Here is a 20,915-nt window from a genome sequence, read left to right on the forward strand (position 1 = left end):
TTACAGTTTTTTTTCCCTTTTGCTTGGAAACTCTGCAATTTGAATATGACATTCCTGATTTTCAAGTTGAAGTTATTCATTCAGAAGGTATATCTGGGTATCTTTTTTATGATTTTTTAAAATACAGTGTTCTTGTTCTTTCTTTTGTCATGGTTTTCAGGGAATTTGATCATTCTTAAACCATCTCTCCTAGATTTGTTTTTCAGGTCAGTTATTTGTGACAGTAGGTACCTTACATGCTCTTCTATTTTTTTTCAAATTTTTTACTTTTTTCTAAGACTGTTCTAACAATTTTGTTCTGGAATTTCATTTGGGGTTTGTCTTCCCCCATAATATTTCTTCATTGTGTTTGGTGGGCTTTTTCTATTTATTCATATTTTTAGCTTCAGTTTTTGAATTGAAGATTTTTAGCTCAGCCACCATCAATACTTTGTTGGTTGGATAAGACATATTTGGTTCTTTTTATTATGGAGGTTGTGATAGCCAGTTTGAATGGGGTGGTTGAAATGAGACCTCAACTTATGCTTCAGTACTTGGCTTGTGTCTCAGTCTCCTAGTAGTCTGTAACAGATTCTAATTTGGGCTGTTCTTTGTCTTTTTCTTAATTAGAAGTTGGTTTATCTGTTTCTGGGATCCTGACAGGTTTGAGTATGATTCTTAAGACCAGCCTGTTTCCAGGCCTCCTATATAACCTCCTTCTACTGGTGCCCAGTTGCTGAGTTGGTCCTGTTTCCTACCATGGCTTTTAGTGATCCAAGGAGTCCATAGCCAGACTCTCTCTCCCTGAATAAGGACATTTGTGGGCTGGCTCTCTGTTCCACTTCTGTTCTGACAGTCTGGGCTATAGTAGATAGCTTCACACTAAAGGGCACTTCAAAAATTAGGAGTTGAAAAGATAACTCAGCTCTGGATGCCTTTGGGTTCATTTGATGGAGCTAAGGCTATCTTCCTTGGCACACGCACTCTCCCACCTTCGCTTTAGGCTTAATATTGGAGTTTGCATTGGCTTCCCCCATATGACACCTCTTTAATTATATCTACGAGGCCACCTTTTGGTGAAAATTCTAGTCTGAATGGAGGAGCTTATTTTGGTTCTTTTCATTTTTCTCAGCCTCCTCGCCTCCCTCCTGTCTCAGAGAATTGTTCAGACATTTACTGGGGTTTAAGAGGAAGAACTTACCTTTTCTGAGTTCTCTAATTGCCAATTTAACTGGAAATCTGTCTTCTAATTGTCCCCCACCTTTTGTAGCAGAGTACTTTAAGGAATGAATGAATGAATGATCAAGATGGACCAGTCTTGCTTTAGTAAAAAGTAGAATAGATTGCTGCCAGTGTGATATGATTTCAGATATGCTCAGAAGATCCCCCAATATCTACCTTATATTCTCAATATTTTCTTGGAACAGAGGACAATTCCTTTTATTTTAAGATAATGAGAAAGGTTTCAAGTGAAAATACACAGAAAGAAGTAATACATTCACTTAATTGTATTTGTTCCTTTTCTGAAATAAAGCTAGTAGAAAAAAAAAATCCTGAATATCTTTAGATATTCCAAAAAAAGGCTAGCACATAGGCAAAGGTCACTTTCCTTGCACTGGGAATTTTTAAGAAAATGCAGTATCACTGCATTAAATATTATAAAGATTTCTGTCCAGGTATTGATTGGACTAGGCAGCTAGTCCAATCATTCTGGATTAAATAACTAGGTGCTGCAGTGAACAGAGTATTGGGCCTGAAGTCAGGAAGACCTGGGTTCAAATCTAGCCTCAGACATTTACTAGATGTGTGATACTGGACGCGTTACTTGACCCTCTTTGTGGTAGTTTACATATCTGTAAAATGAACTGGAAAAGGAAATGACAAACCACCCTAGTATCTTTGCCAAGAAACCCCATACTCACATACACACACGCGCGCGCGCGCACACACACACACACACACACACACACACACAAAAGGTGGTCACAAAGAGTCAGACATCACTGTAACAACTGAGGAACAACAAAATCAGTTGGGCTAGATGATCCCTAAGGTCCCTTCCAAATCTGAGATTTTGTGATTCTGAAAATAAAGATGAGACTGGAGGCAGAGAATATGAACTTTATGTGCTTCCATTTTTTGTATAGACCCAGACCTAGAGTACAGTGTGGAGAGAAGAACTATGAAATTTTCTTGTCTAGACAAGAGACTGCTAAAGAAACTCATCTATTCACTTATGATAAGATATGTCAAGCTTTCAGTGATATTCGTTTCCCTTTGAAAGAAATAGGAATTATTGAACATTCAGAAATTTTCCCTAATCTAATCATTTTTATTCCTTAACTTGATCTTCTTATACGTTGAGTTGATAGTTGCAGAGAATCACATAAAGCAAAATTGTTAGAAACTGAACTTTTTTTGTGAATCAAACTATAAAAATAATCAAAGACAGATTATTGGAATTGAAAATCCTTTAGATTAATGTGGTTTTGGCTACTTGAAAGAAAAGTATGGAGGTAATCCTGGCCAAGGCTAAAGGTTTTCATTCAGCAATTCTGCTTGATAGTTGAACATTCCTTGCCTTATGTAATTTAAAACATGTCTTGTCAGGTTAGTTAAAGCACTAGTGAGAGATGATGCTCAGTTGACATTCTCTGGGGGAGGGTTGCTCAGTACATCTGACTATCTAATGTTTAGGCCTTGTTGAAAGATGTGTCTCAAATTATGTCTAAGTATTAGTTTTGAAGCACGCCAGAAAGTTTGATGGTGCAGTTAAGTCAAAGAGCAGCCAAGGATCTGTCTTGGTTTTAGAAATCAGAATATAAGCCAAGTCACTGGAATGGCATATATATTTAGTGTTATGTGGGGGAAAAAATCTTAATGTGACATATAAGACTATGGTGACTGCAAGGAAGCAATGCCAGATAATTTTCACCAGCTTGGCCCTTCTTTAATTCTCTTTCATTCATGGGCACAGAGCCGAGACAGAGTCAGATTGTCAGCCCAGGCCAGACTTAATGCTTCATTAGCTTGCCCACCTCAACACAGGATGTAACATTTTGAGCATTAATAGCTGGCATTATAAATTAACATAAATTACTGTATGTTTAAATGCTTAAACATTTTTCCAACCTATGTTCTTTTTTTTTTTCTGTTCTGAGAATAGCAGCATGGAATACTAATAAAGCACAGCTTTTTGCTCCCTGTTGGAGCATAAACTAATAAATATTTTCCTACCATAAGTACAGATCATACAACATAGCCGACTAAGTAAAGAAGCATGCTAAACACAAGTAAAGGGAAGCTGTAATTTTCCTTTTCCCTCTCTTAGAAATAGGTTTTTTGTTTTCAATGAAGCACCCAGAAGGCCTAGGTAATATTGTGCACCTACTGTGTGCAGTATCTCAGCTATATGAGGCTATATATTGTCTAATTTGGTATTTTTCAACTCAAGCACATGATCAACTTAAAACTGTTAAGAAAGATTTTTTTCTATCATTTCTGATATTTTCATATATTGACCATGTTTTCCATAGATTTTTCAAAGGCTATTTTAGCAAGAAAATTAGAAATCTTAATTTTGTTTAGAAGTAATAGAACAGTGTTGATGAATGCTGTAAACATCAAAGGGCAATACTTTGCCAAAATGAGGCACTAATTTTTAAGTCACCAGTATGAAACCTTATGTTTTTTTTGCCCTGACATATATGTGGAAGAATGGGAAACAAATGTGTGCTTTGATCTGCAGTTCAGTTGGCTATTTTAAAGTGAAATGGCAAAACTAGTATTTTTTTGTAATCTTTAATGGGTTTCATAGAAATGTGACACATTGTTAGAAGTTACAGACAGTTGCCCTAAGTGATGTTTCCATTTACTTAGAATTCAATTCAATTCAGATCAGTTCAATAGACATTTATTAATTATTTGCTGTGTACAAAGCACTATGCTAGTCATTTGAATTTTAAGAGAGACTACTTTATCAAAGGAAGTGAAATTCTTACTCAATACTCTCTTTGGGAGTATCCCCAACTCCCATCCATAATGGCAACCTGTCTTCAGAGAGAAGTTGACTGTTTCTTTCTTCAAGTATTTATCATCTGTCAGCTCTGAGGATCTGGAATTTTCTAGTACTATTGCTCACCAGAATCCATCCAGGACAGTCATCCCAATATCAATAAATCTGTTGACATTAAATTGCTTTTACTAACGCATCCTGAGAAAATATATATATTTATACACACACACACACACACACACACACACACACACACACACACACACGCATGGATATGAAGAACAGTAGTTACAAACCAATTTCCCTTGACCAGGGGTTCATTCTCACTTGGAAAGAGTGGGCTCAAGATGAAAATGATCAATACAAAATATCCCCACCCTAACTTGGTGGGGAGCACTCTCTTTCCTTTGTATATACAAGGTAGATGGACAGAGTGGGATGAAACTTGAAGTCCAAAGATGTGCCGCTACCTATATAGGGAACCAAGGGGCTACCTCTTCAGAACAAGATTTTCCAAAATTCCTCTGGAATTCTGGCACTAGAAGTCTTTCTCTCCCTTTAAGGGAGTCCATTAAGTTTCCTTTGGAGAGTGGCATCAGCAATAGATGAGTAGTTCCCTTGCTTAGTTGCTTTAGGTCTTTGAAAGATACATGTCTTAACCAACAGTCAATACACTACTATAGTGGATTGAGCAGGACACTCCTGGGGTTGGCTCCTCACCAGACCCAACTACTGCTAATACTGGCTTCAGTGGTGTCTACTACCAGATTTATTTGCTGAAGAGAATTCTCATGACTATTCTGACCTTTTGAAGCACACAAGGACATAATCTGGTCCATTTCATCTCTGCATGGAATACTCATTTGGCTAAGAACCCGAAAGAAAGAAAACAATGAAAAAAAAAACTTTAAACTTAGTGTCACATGGTGACTGGGGTAGGAATAAGAAGAAGCCACTCCCATCACTGGGAAATTTAACAGCAATTATTCCTCATTCAAAAGCCATCAGGGAAAAGATAAAGGATCATCCACTTGAACTTTTTGTATGCATCCTTACTTTTGCCTCTTTGGCCAATTAGAGGATTCTTCACCATCACAGTACCTCTCCCTCAGTTATTTATGGTCTGAAGTAGACTTAATAAGCATAATAATAAACCTGGAAGGACAAATTTATACATACTCCAAGGACTGGGCCTTTATGGAACAGTCACTCATTACATCTATTTCAGCTTATAATTTAAATTTTTGCTCTCTTATCTATCATAACTTCCACATAAATTTATTGATTTCATGAAATTTCATATGTTTTATTAAAATGAAATGGCAGTTGATGAAAAATACAAAAATGCATATTGACATTGCACATTTTTTTCTTTACACACACGCATTCCAAAGAAAGGCAATTTTAATAGCTACAAGGATTTATTTTCCACTCTTATTACAGTAGAATGGTTGGTGGAATGATTAGAATTCTTAATAAAAATGATGGAAACTTGGGACTTTTAAACAATGATGTGAATTTAGAAAGAAGATATAGTCTATCTTTTGGGAATATCCTAGGTACTATAAGATCCATGAAGACAGGGGCTGTGTCATATCTTAATGTCAGATTTCTCTAGCGCCTGCAATAGTCATCTCTATTTGTTGTTATTAATTGAATAAGATGACATCGAGTGATCAGTAAACTTTGACTCTCTTTTTCCAGATTTCTTTTTTCCTGTTGCTCTCTCAAACCTATAGAGCATCAATTGGAATGAGGAGCTCTAAATTCAATTTCCAATTTTGCCACTGGGGTGGCCCTGAAGAAATTAATTTACTTCTCTGACATTTGGTTTTCTCATTTGTAAAATGGGGATAATTACTTTTGTAAATCTTCCTCACAGAGTTATCAAGAAATGCTTTTAAATTGTAATATACTAAGGAAATAGGAGCTGTTTTTTTTTCCATGAGATATGAGGAAAGACATTTAACTTACTTGAGATTTTTTTCTTTTCTCATCTGTGATATTCAGTTAATAATAGTAAAAGACTACCTATCTTACATACATTCATCTCATACAGACAAAGTGAAATTATATATCCAAAAGTACTTGGTAATTGAAAAGTGCTATACAAATGAAAGAGGTTATCATGTTGTCAAAAAAAAAATCCCTATATATTTTCTTAATGTTTTGAGAGAGACTCCTATTTCTGCTAGTGTCCTGGATTGATTCCTAGGGTGCATGTGTCACACACTGTCAATTCCTCCCTACACAAAGGCAAAAAAGTAAGAAAATGGACATGATTTAAATTCTTGTTATAACCATAAAATAGTATTGCTATATTTCAAATCCTGATACTTTCTTCCGCATAGTTTAGAGTTCTTGATTACTTATTAGGACAAGTTTGGATCCTGAACATACAACATTCTCAGTCATGAAAGAAGACTTCATTTCATCATCCAGGGATGGATTCCATGATATTTTGCAAATTTATTTCCCTCTTCAACTTTATCCACTAAATGAATGATTGAATTACCTTCTTATAGTCTCCATGCTACTTGACTCCACCAACCTCAGTGTGAAGAGACTGTCAAGAATAAAGTTAACCACACATTTGTTTTAGAGAAGAAGTAAAGTGCAGGAGGTTGGACTGAAGCAGCATTAATACTGACCTGCCGTTCTTAGCTAGATGTCATATAAAATTTTGCAGCTATAGTACCTTGCCTCTCCAAAGGTCTAGTATAGGCAGTGATGCGTTGCTAAATGTTTAACAACAGATTCTTCAAGAAAAAATGGATACGTGTCCCATTTTAAAGTTTAATCTGTATTATTAACATTTTCTTCACCATTTTCATAAATCTAGACAATCAACAAAACAATAAATCAAGCCCTGATTGATAGTATTTGATGATTTCTGAAGGGTAAATGTTCCTTTTGAAAATGTTGACTCTCTACTGTTTGTTATTTTGTTTTTTTCTTCTGTTTTGTTTTGTTATTTCTTTCTTGTGGTTCCTCCTATTGGTTCTGGTTCTTCTTTGCAACATGACTAATGTGAAAATATGCTTAGTGGGAATGTATATGTAGAGACCATATGAGATTGCATGCTGTCTTGGGGAGGGAGTGTAGGGAGGGAGTGTGAGAAAATTTGGAACTCAAGAGCTTATGGAAGTGGTTGTTGCAAACTAAAAATAAATTAATTAATAAAAAAAAACCAGGAAAAATAATAAAATGTTGACTCTCCTGAGCTTGTTTGAGTTGGCTCCAACTCACTCCTGAATACGAAGGGTGTTAACTTTTTTTTTGTATAATGGACCTTTTTCTTGGCACTCTGGTAAAGCTACAGAATCCTTTTCAGGATAATATTTTAAAATATATGAAACAAAATTCTTAGGATAAAAAAAGACAATTAATATCCTAAAATACACATATCAGAATGTTAAGAAAACACATTGTCAGACACCCAAGAACTTCCAGTTCATTGATCTCAAGTTAAGAAACACTGATATGGTAAGAAAACATACTCCTCTACATCTTCATCAACTGACATAGTTATTTTAAAAATGAGGGGAGTAGGGAAGAAGAAGGATAGAGCATCTAGGATTCCTTGTGGAAGATGAGCTCTAAGAATCCAAACACATTATCTGAAATGAAACTATGTATTAATTTGAAGTTGTAGAGAATTAAAAAAAAATATTTTTCCCAATTAGATGTAAATACAATTTTTAGCCATTTAAAAAAAATTTGAATTCCAAATTCTCTCCTACTTTCTCTTCCCTCCACCATCATTGCAAAGGTAAGCAATTTGATAAAGGTTATACATGTACAGTCATGCAAAACATATTTTTATATTTGTCATGTAGTGAGAGAAAACACAATCAAAAAAAAAAAAGAAAATAAAGGAAATTAAATAACAGTATGCCTCAATCTATATTCACATTCCATTAGTTCTTTCTCTGAGATGGATAGCATTTTTCATCATAGGTCCTTCAGAACTATCTTGGATCTTTGTATTGCTAGGAATAGCTAAGTCATTCACAGTTCATCACTGTACACTACTGCTATTAGGGTATGCAGTGTTCTCCTGGTTCTGCTCAATTCACTTTTTATCAGTTCATGTAAGTCTTTCCAGGTTTTGCTGAAAACATCCTGATCATCATTTTTTAGATCACAGTAAGTTGTAGAGTGTTTTAGATGGAAAACATATTCCCATACAAAAAATATTTTATTTATTAGTGTCATGTTTTGTTTTGTTTTGTTTTTTGGGAGGTCCAATTTGCTTTCCTTTCTCTGCTGATTCTACTAACACTTTCCCATTACACCTTTTTAAAAGTTTAGAAGTGAGTTTATTAGTTCACTATAGGCTCATCCTTAGTTATAAATGGATAAAAGAGGGTCTTCTGCGTGGCATGACTGTAGAGGTTTTGAAAAGTAATTTATTCTCACTAGGTATGTCCCCAGCTTGCTTACAGATGCTTGAAATTCACTTAACAGAATATAAAACCCTTCCCTATATTATCATAGATAAAAATCTTTAATTTGAAATAATGCCTAGAAAATTAATTTAATTACTCAATGTAGACCCTCAAAAACTTTCCTTAGGATTATTAAAATACTAGCTGCCCTTCTTATCTCTAGTTTCTTCTACCTTGAATCTATTAAAATGTCACATAAAACATTTGACATATCTATACTCACAATTTCTAGTTTAAATTTTCTTTTTTCATGAGAAATGTAACAAATATCAGTAAACATAAACATTTCCATGTACATCCTATTGAATCGATATTGTATCATTTCTGAATATGCTTTATCTATTCTTAATATCCGTGTGTCAGCTGACATCATGAATAGATCTCCTTCCCACCTGATTCCTATGAAGAGGTGACTTTACTCTTTGCCAAGGCAAAGTCCTCTACCTGCATAAGTGACCCCACTCTATCTTATCTCCTTCAGCAGACTGCCTTTTCTGATATCCTCTCCCTGTCACTTATCTTTGATATCTCCCTGTCTACTGGCTTCTACCCTACTGCCCACAAATATTTTAGCCCCACTCAGAAAAATCCACTTGATCTTTTGATCCCCACTATCATACTATATTTCTTCCACTCTTTGTAGCTAAAGTCCTTGAGAAGACCTTCTATAATGTGCCTCCGCTTCCTTTTCCTTCCCTCTCTCCTATCAGGCTGATCAGAGTCAAGCTCGGCCTATTACAAAGAAGAAAAACATAGGAAGAGACTGCTGTATTGAAAAATCTAAGCATGGGGCAGGGGTTGGTATATAGTGTTGCTCTAGATTTAGGGTTTCAAAATTGCTCTTCAATAAAGCAGAGAAGAGAGAGCTGAATGAAGAAAAGGAGAAACAACTGAGATGGAACATTTTTATAATGGGAGCAACAAAGGCAGCACAATAGTAATTTAATGACTTTTGGTGCAAACTTCTTGAATAGAGACTAAGCATAGCAGGTCTGCCTCAATGACCAGGTTGCTGCTCAATGGAATAAAGACTAAAGTTTGGGTTGCAACCATCCCTTTAAAAACTAAAGAAAAGGGCAGCTAAGTGGTGCAGTGGATAGAGTCACAGCCTTGGAGTCGGGAGGACCTGAGTTCAAATCTGGCCTCTGACACTTAATAGCTGTGTGACCCTGGACAAGTCACTTAACCCAGATTGCCTTAGCAAAAAACAAACAAACAAAAAACCAAGGAAAAGATGTTACAGCCCTCCTTACCCATTCTATCTCTGTCTAATTCTTTATCTATTCTCGATCTGTTTTCTAATATCTGATACGAGCAGATTTTCTATGTGATTTTTTCTCACTCTTTCTTTAAGCTGTTTCTATCTCATGATTTTATTTCATATTAAAACTTATGATCAATCATAATTATTTTATATATCTATTTTATATAGTTATACAGATAATGTCTGTATATTGATTTGGGGCTTGGGAAAAGCAAATGGGAGATGCATTTGGCTAGATGGAAATATATAAATTCAACCAAGTCAGTAATCTAAGACTCTGTCCAAAATATCAGAGTTTAGCTCCAAAAGTGGTAGATGGGTAAAGCTCTTACAACAATAATTTTTTACTAATAGCTTTTAGTGAAAAGTTCCTGAAATAGCAAAGAATGGCCCCGTATGTGGGGTGGAACCAATCTGATATAGACTAAAGAGTGAACCATTTTTGTAGCTAGCTCAGGAAGATACTACAGAGAATATCTCAGGTAAATCTCTTGCTGAGACCTAAAGGTAGAATAGAGTCTGGGACCAAAGAGAAGGTCATGCCCCAGGTTCTCCAGTAGGAAGTGAAGGACTTAATTTAAAAAAAAAAAATGTTCCTTCCCCTCCTATTTAGAGGAGGGAATAAAAACTAAATCGAAGCAATGCTCCCTCTCCCCTCACCCTGCCAATCTAGCTTTACAGTAGCTACCTTGGTCCATATAGTCAAAGAAGGCTTTCTGGGAGTGCTTCTTTTTTAATTTTTTAATCTTCCTTTGAACAGGGAAAACTCAGAGGGTGGAGAGGTGGAGATGGGAGAAAGGATCAAGTTGAACAACAATGGGAGAGGATGAAAATGAGGAAGTGGAAAAGGGTGGTTCTTTCTATTGCTCAACTCCCAAAGATATGATTTACATCTCTGTCACTCTATTGAAACTCCTCTCTACAGGACACCACTAACCTCTGTCCTTTCTCTGTCCTCATCCTCTTGTCCTTTTCAATACTATTTAACACTGTTGATTACTCCTATATCTTTGACTATTAAAAAAAAACCTCTCCCCTTCTTTCTATTTTCTTTTACTTCAGTAGCTCTGAATGACAAGGATTAGGGCAACAGGATGTTTGAGGTTATGTTGAAAGGATTTTCAAGTCATAAGTCAAAGGAAATACTAAGTAGGCCAAAACATCAAATAAATCTCAGCTGCACTTTCTAATTAGAACAATGGTGTGATGGAGCCTTCACAGACCCTATCCATGAGTGGCGAATCTTGTGAACTTGAATGTAGGCAGCTTGATACATGGTTGGAATTCATTCATCATTGAATTCCTTGCAGCAGATAGCAATGAGCTTTACAAATAGCAGGTGCTCAATAAACGTTGTTTTAATGATTGGACAAATATGAATGAATTAAAAGAGGGTAGAAAGTTGAAAGGTGAAACTGAGAGCACCCAAAACTAACTGCTACACAATTTGGTCTAGAAGTTTTTTTTTTCTTCCTACCCTTAGGCTCCCATTAAATTATGTTATGTTGATCACTACATAATGAACATAATTTCATTTTATGGATTATAGCACATTAATAGTATAGTCAGGAATGACAGTTCCAGGTCTGATATTAGAATGAAATAGTGTATTTGGCTCAGGGGAGAAGGGTTTTATGCTTTTGAAATAATCTACTGCATCATTCACTTTTTGGCAAGTATAAACATAAAATTTAATCACCTGGAATTCTGTTTTAATTGCTTGTCTCTTATGAAATTATATGGGTCAAGCATATCTTCATTTCAAACATACATATAAACTAGACCTTTGTTTTTTAATTAGAAATCAACAAAAAACATCTTTTCAATTGTGGAGTTGTTCCCTTTTCAGATGTCTTTACTGTAATATCTGGGATTTGGTGAAGCTTAAAATGATGGACTTGATTATCAATATTTTAGCCAGATTGTTTTCTTCTTCATCAAATAATGCAAACTAAAGGACCCAATTATAAACAGTAGTCAAATACTTTTAGATGAGCATTTTTGAAATGACCGTCGTCAGCAGAGAAAGACCAGACCACGCAGTTCTCCAATTATTTAGAGCAATTAGAGGAGATCATCAGACATTTCTGAGGTCTCATTAGTAGAAGTGTTGGCTGTTACAGACATCTTCACAGATCACAGTAGCGTCTAGGCCCCTGGACGCCCACACACCCTTTTGGGAGAGTTCCTGCAGACAGTGACTCACTTTGAGTTGAACAAAGGTAGCTATTTTCACAGCCTATTTCTCTTTTCCCACTAAAAAGTCATTCATTACTGCCTTTCCTCTGAAATACAAATTCTAAACACCAGTATCATTCCCACTGAAAGTCTCTCTAATTCTATTTTAAAACAAACCCCATCATCATCTTAGTGCATAAAACTGGTACAATAGTGATTTCCCAGCAATGAAACTTGATGTTCATAGGACTAATTTTATTCCTTAGCTACTTATGATTTTTTAAAAATGGATTTATATTGTATAATTTTACAAATTGTAAAGTTACTAGATAGCTATGGCTTAGGTGAGACCTTAGGCAAGTCACCTCAATTCTTTAGAATTCAGTCTCCTCATCTGTAAAGTGGGAATCTTGTCGTAAATGACTCCTGTGGCCCCTTCTAGTTCTCAAAGTCTATGACTCTAAGAAACTGGACTAAAAAATTCCATAAGCCCTTACAGCTAGGTATATTTTCCTTTTCTTTTCTTTTAAAAAGGCATCATTATGTAAATTATTAAACCACTATTAGGCCAACACCACCAAGAGATCAAGAAACAGGAGAAGGACTCATGGACAAAAAATATTTCTGAAAGCATTTGTTTGCAGTCTTGAAGACCTGGAAACTAAGAGGATGCCTCTCTTTTGGAGAATGGATAAACAAATTGTTATATGAATATAATGGAATATTGTTGTGCCTTAAGAAATTATGAAAGGAGCAATTTCAAACATTGGCTTGAACTGATACAGAGTGAAGTGAGCAAAAGTAGCAGAAAACATTATTTAATGACCCCATTGAAATAACTTCAATGACCAATTCAATGACCAATTGTAATTCCAGAAAACCAACAATGAACCATACCTTACGCTTCCTGACAGAGAGGTGATGGGCAAAATGAGATAGATATTTTTGAACGTAGACAAGGTGGAAATTTATTCTACCTCATTATCGATATTCATTACAAAAGGCTGCGTTTTTCTTCCACTTTTTTCATTGGGGAAGGGGAAGTTGGGATGTACAGAATAAATTATTGTTAATTTAAAAAGTAAAATAAGTTACTTTATTACAACAATCAAGGAAAAGTTACAAAATTGTCCTAATCCTTTGCTCTGAAGATCATATTACTGTGATTAAATTCTGAGATTTATAAATAACAAAAAAAAAACAAAATAAAAGTAAAGCAAAGCAAAAACAGACAAAAAATTTACCTTAAAAATACTAATAATAATAGTATTTGTTATTTTAAAAAATGAAAATAAAATATATACTTAATTATAAGAAAATGGCATTAGCAGATAAATACATCCACACATACACATTATAACACACACACATTTATATAGCACTTACTATGTGTCACATACTCTAATAAGTGATCTGTATTATCTCATTTTGTTCTCACAACTACCTGGCAGGTAGATATTATTACCCCCATTTTACAGATAAGAAAATGGAGATTAAATGACTTGCCCAGGGTCACATAGCTAGTAACTGTCTGAGGCTATATTGAACTCATATATTCCTGACTTCAAACTTGGCTTTCTATCTACTACACATTTCCCTGACATAACTCTTATTTATGTGAAATGATGAGTATCAATCAAGTTCTAGAACCATGCATACTATGCCTGCAACAATGTAAATTAGGACAAAGTTAAAAAGCAAAAATACTCATGTTAAATGCAATGGACAGTGCTGGTACTATCAAAGACACCAAAGTGGAAAACACTAAATTACTGAAGTTAGAGCATATGGCCTTCCTTTCTGTTAATTGGCAAACTACAAATGTACAAAAGTAATCACCTTAAATCATTCTATTAGACTGTGTTAACAAACTTTTTAGAAGGAGATATAATTTGTGTGTGTATGATAGGGTCATTATTTTGATATTTGTTGGTAAATATCTGTGATTTTCAAACAAAGTCTGTCTATTAATAACTGAATTAGATATTAACTAAGGTTCCTTGCAGTTCTCTTATTTTTGCTCACAATATTTCAAAAAGTCAACCATCCAACTTAATTAACAGACAACAGCAACATAGAGTAAAAGAAGAAAAAAACAGACAAAACCACGTAAGATTTCCCATTTTCTGGAGCATTCTTGTGAGTATTTCTTACTAAAATAATGAAAACATTCTTTTGTCTAATCATTTGTCTTCACCCTTCCAGTTCCTTTAAGAATGACATAATCCAATCTGCCAAACTGTTAGATTCTTCTATAAAGAAAGTCTCTAATACCAGATGCTGTATATGCATATGTTGTATATGTGTAGTAATAGTATGGTGACAGCTGCAGTGCACATGACTGGTGCTGAGTCTCACATGTAGTGGTTCGCAAGCATGGGAGAGCTCATTTGGATAAACAAAACTTTCAGACATTGAGCTGTTTAAAAATATCTTGCATTGGGAGAAAGTCTCCTGGATAGGATTAATTTGTGCCCAAGAATGGAGGAGGGGAGAAAGTAAAATTTTAATAGTGAGTTTGAAGGGCCCAAACAATTATAATTATCTCATAGTAAAATTATCAGGAGACTGTGGTACCCCTCATAGGCCAATATGGTCAACCTCCCATGCCTGAGGTCACTTTATGACTAAAGCCTAATTATTCACGTTATCAGAGTAAGAGGAAAAATAACATACACATGTATGTAAATGTGTATGTAAATATATGTGCATGCAGTACATGCATTTGTACCTGTATATGTATATTAGTCAGGAAATAAATATTTATTAAGTGCCTACTATGTGTGAAGTACTATGCTAAGTGCTGGCAGGTGGCACATTGGATAGAGCAATATATCTGAAGTCAGGGCTACCTGTGCTCAAATCAGGCCTTAGACACTTATGAGTTAATTGACCTTGGACGAGTCACTTAACCTTAGTCTATCTCAGTTTCCTTATCTGTAAAATAGGAATAATAATAGCACCTACCTCCCAGGGTTATTGTGGGCATCAAGTGGGATAATAATTGTAAAGAGCTTAGCACAGAGCCTGGAATAGTTAAATGGTATAAAAATGGTAGGATTACTATTATTATTATGAGGCATGTATTCTTTTCCCTTCTTTCTGTAACTATTTTTGGTTAAGGTCAGGCATCATGCTTGCTCCTTGTCATCTTACTGATACGGTGCTTTCTATGGCATCGATGTACAGGGAGATCACTGACCTTGTTTTGGTTCCTCTTTGATTTATTTCATTTTCCCCAGCAGATTATTCCTACAATCCTCCCTTGCCCTCCATCTTAATTCTCTGTCTTGTCTTTCCTTGATGCCTATCAACATGTCCATTTCTCCTTCTGTTCTCCCAGGCTGACAACATTTATACTATCTATTAAATTGGAAAATTTACACCCACAAAACTTTCACCCTTTATATTTATTCATGTGGCCATCTTCATCACCTCTTGCCTCACTCTTCCCTTCTAATTGGTCTCCCTGCTTTTTCTCTTCCCTAGTTGGCATATTCTCCATGTGGCTGTCAAAATAATATTCCTAAAGAATAGGCCTGACCACATCACTCCCCTATTCAACTCCAATGGCTCCCTATTACAATTAGAATCAAATATAAAGTCCTTCATTTGCCATTTAAAGCCCCTTATAATTGCCCCCACAATACCTTTCTAGCACACTATAATACAGTCAAAATGACCTTGCTATTCTTTACACATGACATGCCATTTCCCATCCAGGCCTAGAATGTATTTCTTCCTCATCTTCTTCAACCTCATACTTCTTCAAACACATCATTTCCTTTAAGATTCAGCTTAAGCCACACCTTTTATGCTAAACCTTTTCTGACAACCCTAGCTCCTATCATCCTCCAAAAATTAACTTATTTTCATTTTTCATATATTTTGTGTATACTTATTTATGTGCATTTCTCCATGAATACAATAATATAAGCTTCTTGAAGTCTGGGACTGCTTTATATTTGTCATTGTATCACCAGAACCTAACACATTGACTGGTAGACAGTAGACACTTGATAAATGCTTGTTGATTAATTAAATTGGATGATTGACTTTTAATTCACAGATAGACAAAACATCTGAGTTCTATCTTTTGGCTTGACCATTAAAAAGAATGTTAATAGTAACAGAAACCAGAAAACTGAAGAACACAGCCTACAGGAATCTGATTCCCCAGAGGGTTGCCTGGGCATATACAAACACTACCACCATGCTTCACTAGTGAAAAAAGAACCATGCAGCAATCCAAGGAACCATGTACATGGAGGAACAGGGCCCTAACGAAGAGACCCAGGCAGAACAGTTCATGGGTCAAGTTAGAGCTAGAGCCAAGGAACAGTGAAGGATAAAAGGATAGAAATATAGAATAAACTCAGATCTTCTATTTCACTAGCCCTGTAAGGCATGTGGACTATGAATATCCAGTGGAGCAAGATCATTTATTTCTTGGACCCAAGTTCTTTTCCCCTTTTGGAGGGTCAACAGTTAGGAAGACATATATCTAAAGAAGTATTCAGTATCTTGAGGACTTCATATATCCTTGGGAATGTGAATATCACCAAAGAAGAGGATATTTGACTCTCTAGCAACTCAGAGTGCTTTAACCTTGTTAGCACGGGGTTGTAGCAATGGGCAAAGGCCCGGTAGAAGAAAGAGAGGTATCCTGACTATTAATAGATTTGTCTATAAATCCTTCACGTTTTTGTCAAGTTTTTAAAAACCTTGTCCTATATCCAATGTCTTATTAGCCTGAGTGCCTTCATATTCATTTTTTAAAAGAGGCTTAGACATCAGAAGAATTAGGATATCTTTAGTAGAAACTCTGGATGGGGACAAAAATTTAAAGTGAGTGACTTAGTGAGAGACCCTCCAAGATCATGTAAGATCATGGATCATGTAAACCAAAGACTCAATTCATCACTACAGGTTACATTATTCTGTCATATTTTATTTACCAGTCTGTTTCTCTCTTCCTTTTCCTTCTCTATCCCGTCTACTTCCTCTTTCTCCTCCCTAATCTTATTCTCATTAAATCTAAAAAAAAAAAAATCTAAAATGAAATGAAGATGATTGTGGGAGGTAGTCTTTAAAAGTTCAACAAATCAAGTTGCTGCTGTGATGCAAAGCTGATAACACCAAACAAAGCGAACCTGCTAGATTCTATAACATTGCTTACATTAGGTCATCTCCAACTTCCATTGGATTTTCTTTCATAAAATTGTGCTTGATCTCCCGTGTACTATTATCTCCACTGTTGGTGAATACAGAGCTGGTGTTCTGGGTTCTTCTTTTTTTTCTTTGTTAACTGTCTTTATTTCAAACATTTTAGGAGAAAAAAAAATCTTTGTGTAACTGAAGAGAACAGCAAATATCCTTGCAATACATTCCCTGACTGGCATCTGCCCAACTTGCAAGGATTTGGAAGATATATACAATATATGGAGCAAAGGCAATATACCTATACTCACACCTTGCCTAAGTAGAGAGTGAAGCTATGGCTGATCGTAGACTGACCAAGGAAGAAAGATATCTAGTGTACGGAAGGGAATGTAGCAAGTCTGAATCAGATTTGTGGCAGCCAGTCAAAGCAGGCCTTCTGATGGTCATGTTATAGCCATAGCTGCGGGTTGGATAGAGCTTCCAAGAAACTGCATTCAGATCACGGAAGGCAGTATTAGGAATGAAGTCACTAGTAACATCAGCTGTGCTGCAGGCCTGGCTGGGGTGCCATCAAGTCAATGTCGCTCAGGTTCCTAGCCAGCCAGACACCAGCAGCAAAGAGTCCCAAATTAGCAATCAAATTTCTCCGGAGGTCGTTCCTGTCGGTGGCAAAGCGACAGGAGCCCCGCAGCCACTCCTCGACGCCCTCGGGGGCTCCCGTCCCTCCGCCGGAGGCCCCTTCAGGGTGCACCGCCTGAGGTGGCACCAAGGACCCGCTAGCAGCCATGGCAGGTAGCCGCAAGAGCTCAGCTCCACATGGACGCGACTCAGCAGCACGGCCGCCCGGCGCCCCTTGTGTACGTCACTTCCGGCCAGGACCTCGTTCTGGGTTCTTAAAAGTTACATCAACAGACTACAAGCTGTGTCAGAGACTACCAAACTGCAGAGGCTTTGAGTACAGGCCTGGCAACGTCAGTCATTTGAGGACCAGTTTTGAAGAAGCTCATTACTGGTAGGAATGTAATAAATTATTTTGACCACAAAACTCAAGAAGACTATCTACTAAGGTTGGGATCTGCATCAGTTGAGGGTATGCATACTGTAATGAAACTGAAGTATCTTTTGACAGTATATTTTTGATTAGGTTTGCGTCTGTATAAAACCAAGATTAACTCCAAGAATTAATCTAACTGGTATAGATTATATTAATTTTGTTCTACTACTACCTGCTAACTACTAGTACTAACTCTAAATTTGCCTCTGAAAGTCCCAAAATAAAGGTAGTATTTTGTAGTAGAAAAAGCACTGGCCTTGAAGACAGTAGAGATGTTATTTTAAATCATATCTTTAACACTTACTAGTCGTGTGACCATGGCCAAGCCATTTAATCTCTGAGTAGGCATGTGCCACAACCAGTTCATACCAACTGTTTGTAAATTTTCAGTGAACATTGACAGCAGTGTGAACATTTACATTTGTAAATGTTTACACGATGGAAAAAAGGTTAATAATGACAATCAAACTGAGAAGTAAGTAATGCATTTTCAGAGAGCCAATTGTTAAATATTTACCACATATGTCTATATGCCTCATTCTCCTCATCCTTAAAAGGGGGATGATATCTATAATGCCTTCCTAACAGAGACACAGTGAGGATCAAATGAAGTAATGTAAGTAAAGTACTTTGCTTTGCAAATACTAAGTTCCTATGTGTCAACTTTTATTAGACAAGCAATTTTGGTCTTGAATAAATTTTCTTTCTGTCCTAACCTTCATTATTCTTACTGAAATGGTTTTATAGGCTTCTTATTTCAGAAGATTTGTCTTATTATCAATTGATATTTTATTATAACTCAGTTGTGAATTAAATATTGAAATGATTTTGTATCAGAGAGTATATACAAAATTTTCCACTTTTTTTCAGAAATCAAATAAATCCTAACTATTTGTTGATTGAAAACCTTAAGTTATATTTGCTTTATCCTTTTATGGAGTTTTATTTGTAATTCTTCATTCTCCAAGAACCTTTTTCTTCTTTTTTATTTTCTTCTTTCTTTTCTGGTAAGCATTACCTTCTATAGACGTCATACAAAAGTAATTTCTTGTCCTACATAACAGCTTTGAGACTAACTTAAAAAAAATTAGCTAGGTTAGCGTGTAACATTTGTAAATTGCAGAGTTTTCTAGGACGCATGGATGTGTCCTAGAACTTTCATATTTCTGCCGAAGAAAATAGATGAAGTAAGTGTAGGTTGAAGTTTGTGGGAGGAGTGGTCATCTTTTGTAAAGCATAAGCAAATTAATGTTCATAATAACTAGCATCTTCCTCTTTACTTTCATTTTCCCTAAAACCAGAATCTGTGAGATTAGCTAAATTAGGGTAATAATGATAAACTTTGAACTGAATGTTATTGTATCAGTCTTAGTTGATAATGCAATTTAAGATATTTCATATATAACACAACTCATGTTGCTTCTTGCTGTGGTCAAAATGTACATAACAGATAGGAAATGACAAGGCACTTCATTTGGACAAACCTGTTGCCCTTTCATTGACTCTGGACCAGGAAAAAAATATGTCCAATCTAGGGACCTGAGTCTAACTGGGGAAGGTTTAGGAATCGGAAATGGAGGCTTTGTACCATATCCCTCCCCCTGAAAAAAAAGTTTTGTCATCAAGCAAATTGGGATAAGCCAACGTAGGTCTGTTTATAATATTTTGGTTTCATTTATAAGGAATAGGGACAAAGCATTAATCACAAAATGTTTCATTTACTGGGGCCCAGGTTTAGCAAAGTCTCACTTCTCTAAGTCTTCAGATGCAAGATAAGATTTATATTTTTTAAGGTGGTACTTGCAATATTGCTTATCTATTAGTCATATATTTACTTTGAATTAATATTTGTAAATTGTGTGAGATGTTGATCTATACCTAATATTGTCAAATTGCCTTTCACTTTTCACCAAGGTTTTTGTCAGTGGTAATGCCTTACCCTAGTAACTGTGATATTGGGGTTTATCAAACATTATGCTGCTGTGTTTACTTGCTTCTATGTTTTGTGTAACTTATCTATTCCAAAAACCAACTTCCCTATTTTTTTAATCAATACCAAGTCATTTTTAATAATTAATGCTTTGTAATATAGTTTGAGACGTAGTACTCATAGACCACCTTCCTTGCCACTATTTTTTATAATTATCCTCGAGATTCTTTATCTTAATTTTTTCCATACATATTTGGTCACCATTTTTTCTAGCTCTATAAAATAATCCTTTAGTAGTTTGATTGGCTAGGCATGGAAAAAGTAGATTAATTTAGATACTGCTGTCATTTTTATTGTAGTGAATTGACCTAATTAACATTTCTCAAATTATTTAGGTCTGATTTTATGTGAAGAGTTTTTTTATATATTAGTTCTTATAGTTACTTGATATATTCTGTTAAGCATACTTCCAAATATTTCATACATTCTGTAGTTATTTTGAATGGAATTTCTCTTTCTTGCTATTCCTGATGGATTTTGTTGGTAATTTACAGCTCAATCAGCTCTTTAAAACAGCAGCCCTCCTATCAGTTCAGTTCCCAGCAACAGCTTTGAAACCTTTGTTCTTTCACTTAACTAATCTTGATTGGACTTGGGTCAAAGCAGTTGATTTTCTCTTCACTTCTTACCTGTTTCTCCCCTTGCTGTCATCTTCTGCGTGATTTTCCACCTTAAAACAATGTTTCCTTCTGTGAAGTGACTCACCTTTCAATGTGAGGAAATAATATGCATATTTCTGTCAGACAGAATACAAATAAACTATACATAATTTTATCATAATCACTAGAAAGTAATGTCATTATGAACCACCAAAATACGCT

General features: G+C 35.6%; 1 pseudogene; it reads right to left on the reverse strand.

Annotated features, from left to right (window-relative positions):
* Positions 1-17,511: 17,511 nt before the first annotated feature.
* LOC110214768 (mitochondrial import receptor subunit TOM6 homolog pseudogene) lies at positions 17,512-17,837 on the reverse strand (annotated as a pseudogene).
* Positions 17,838-20,915: the final 3,078 nt, after the last annotated feature.

This window comes from Phascolarctos cinereus, unplaced genomic scaffold, assembly GCF_003287225.1.
Source record: "Phascolarctos cinereus isolate Bilbo 61053 unplaced genomic scaffold, phaCin_HiC Scaffold_726;HRSCAF=1367, whole genome shotgun sequence".
NCBI lineage: Eukaryota > Metazoa > Chordata > Mammalia > Diprotodontia > Phascolarctidae > Phascolarctos > Phascolarctos cinereus.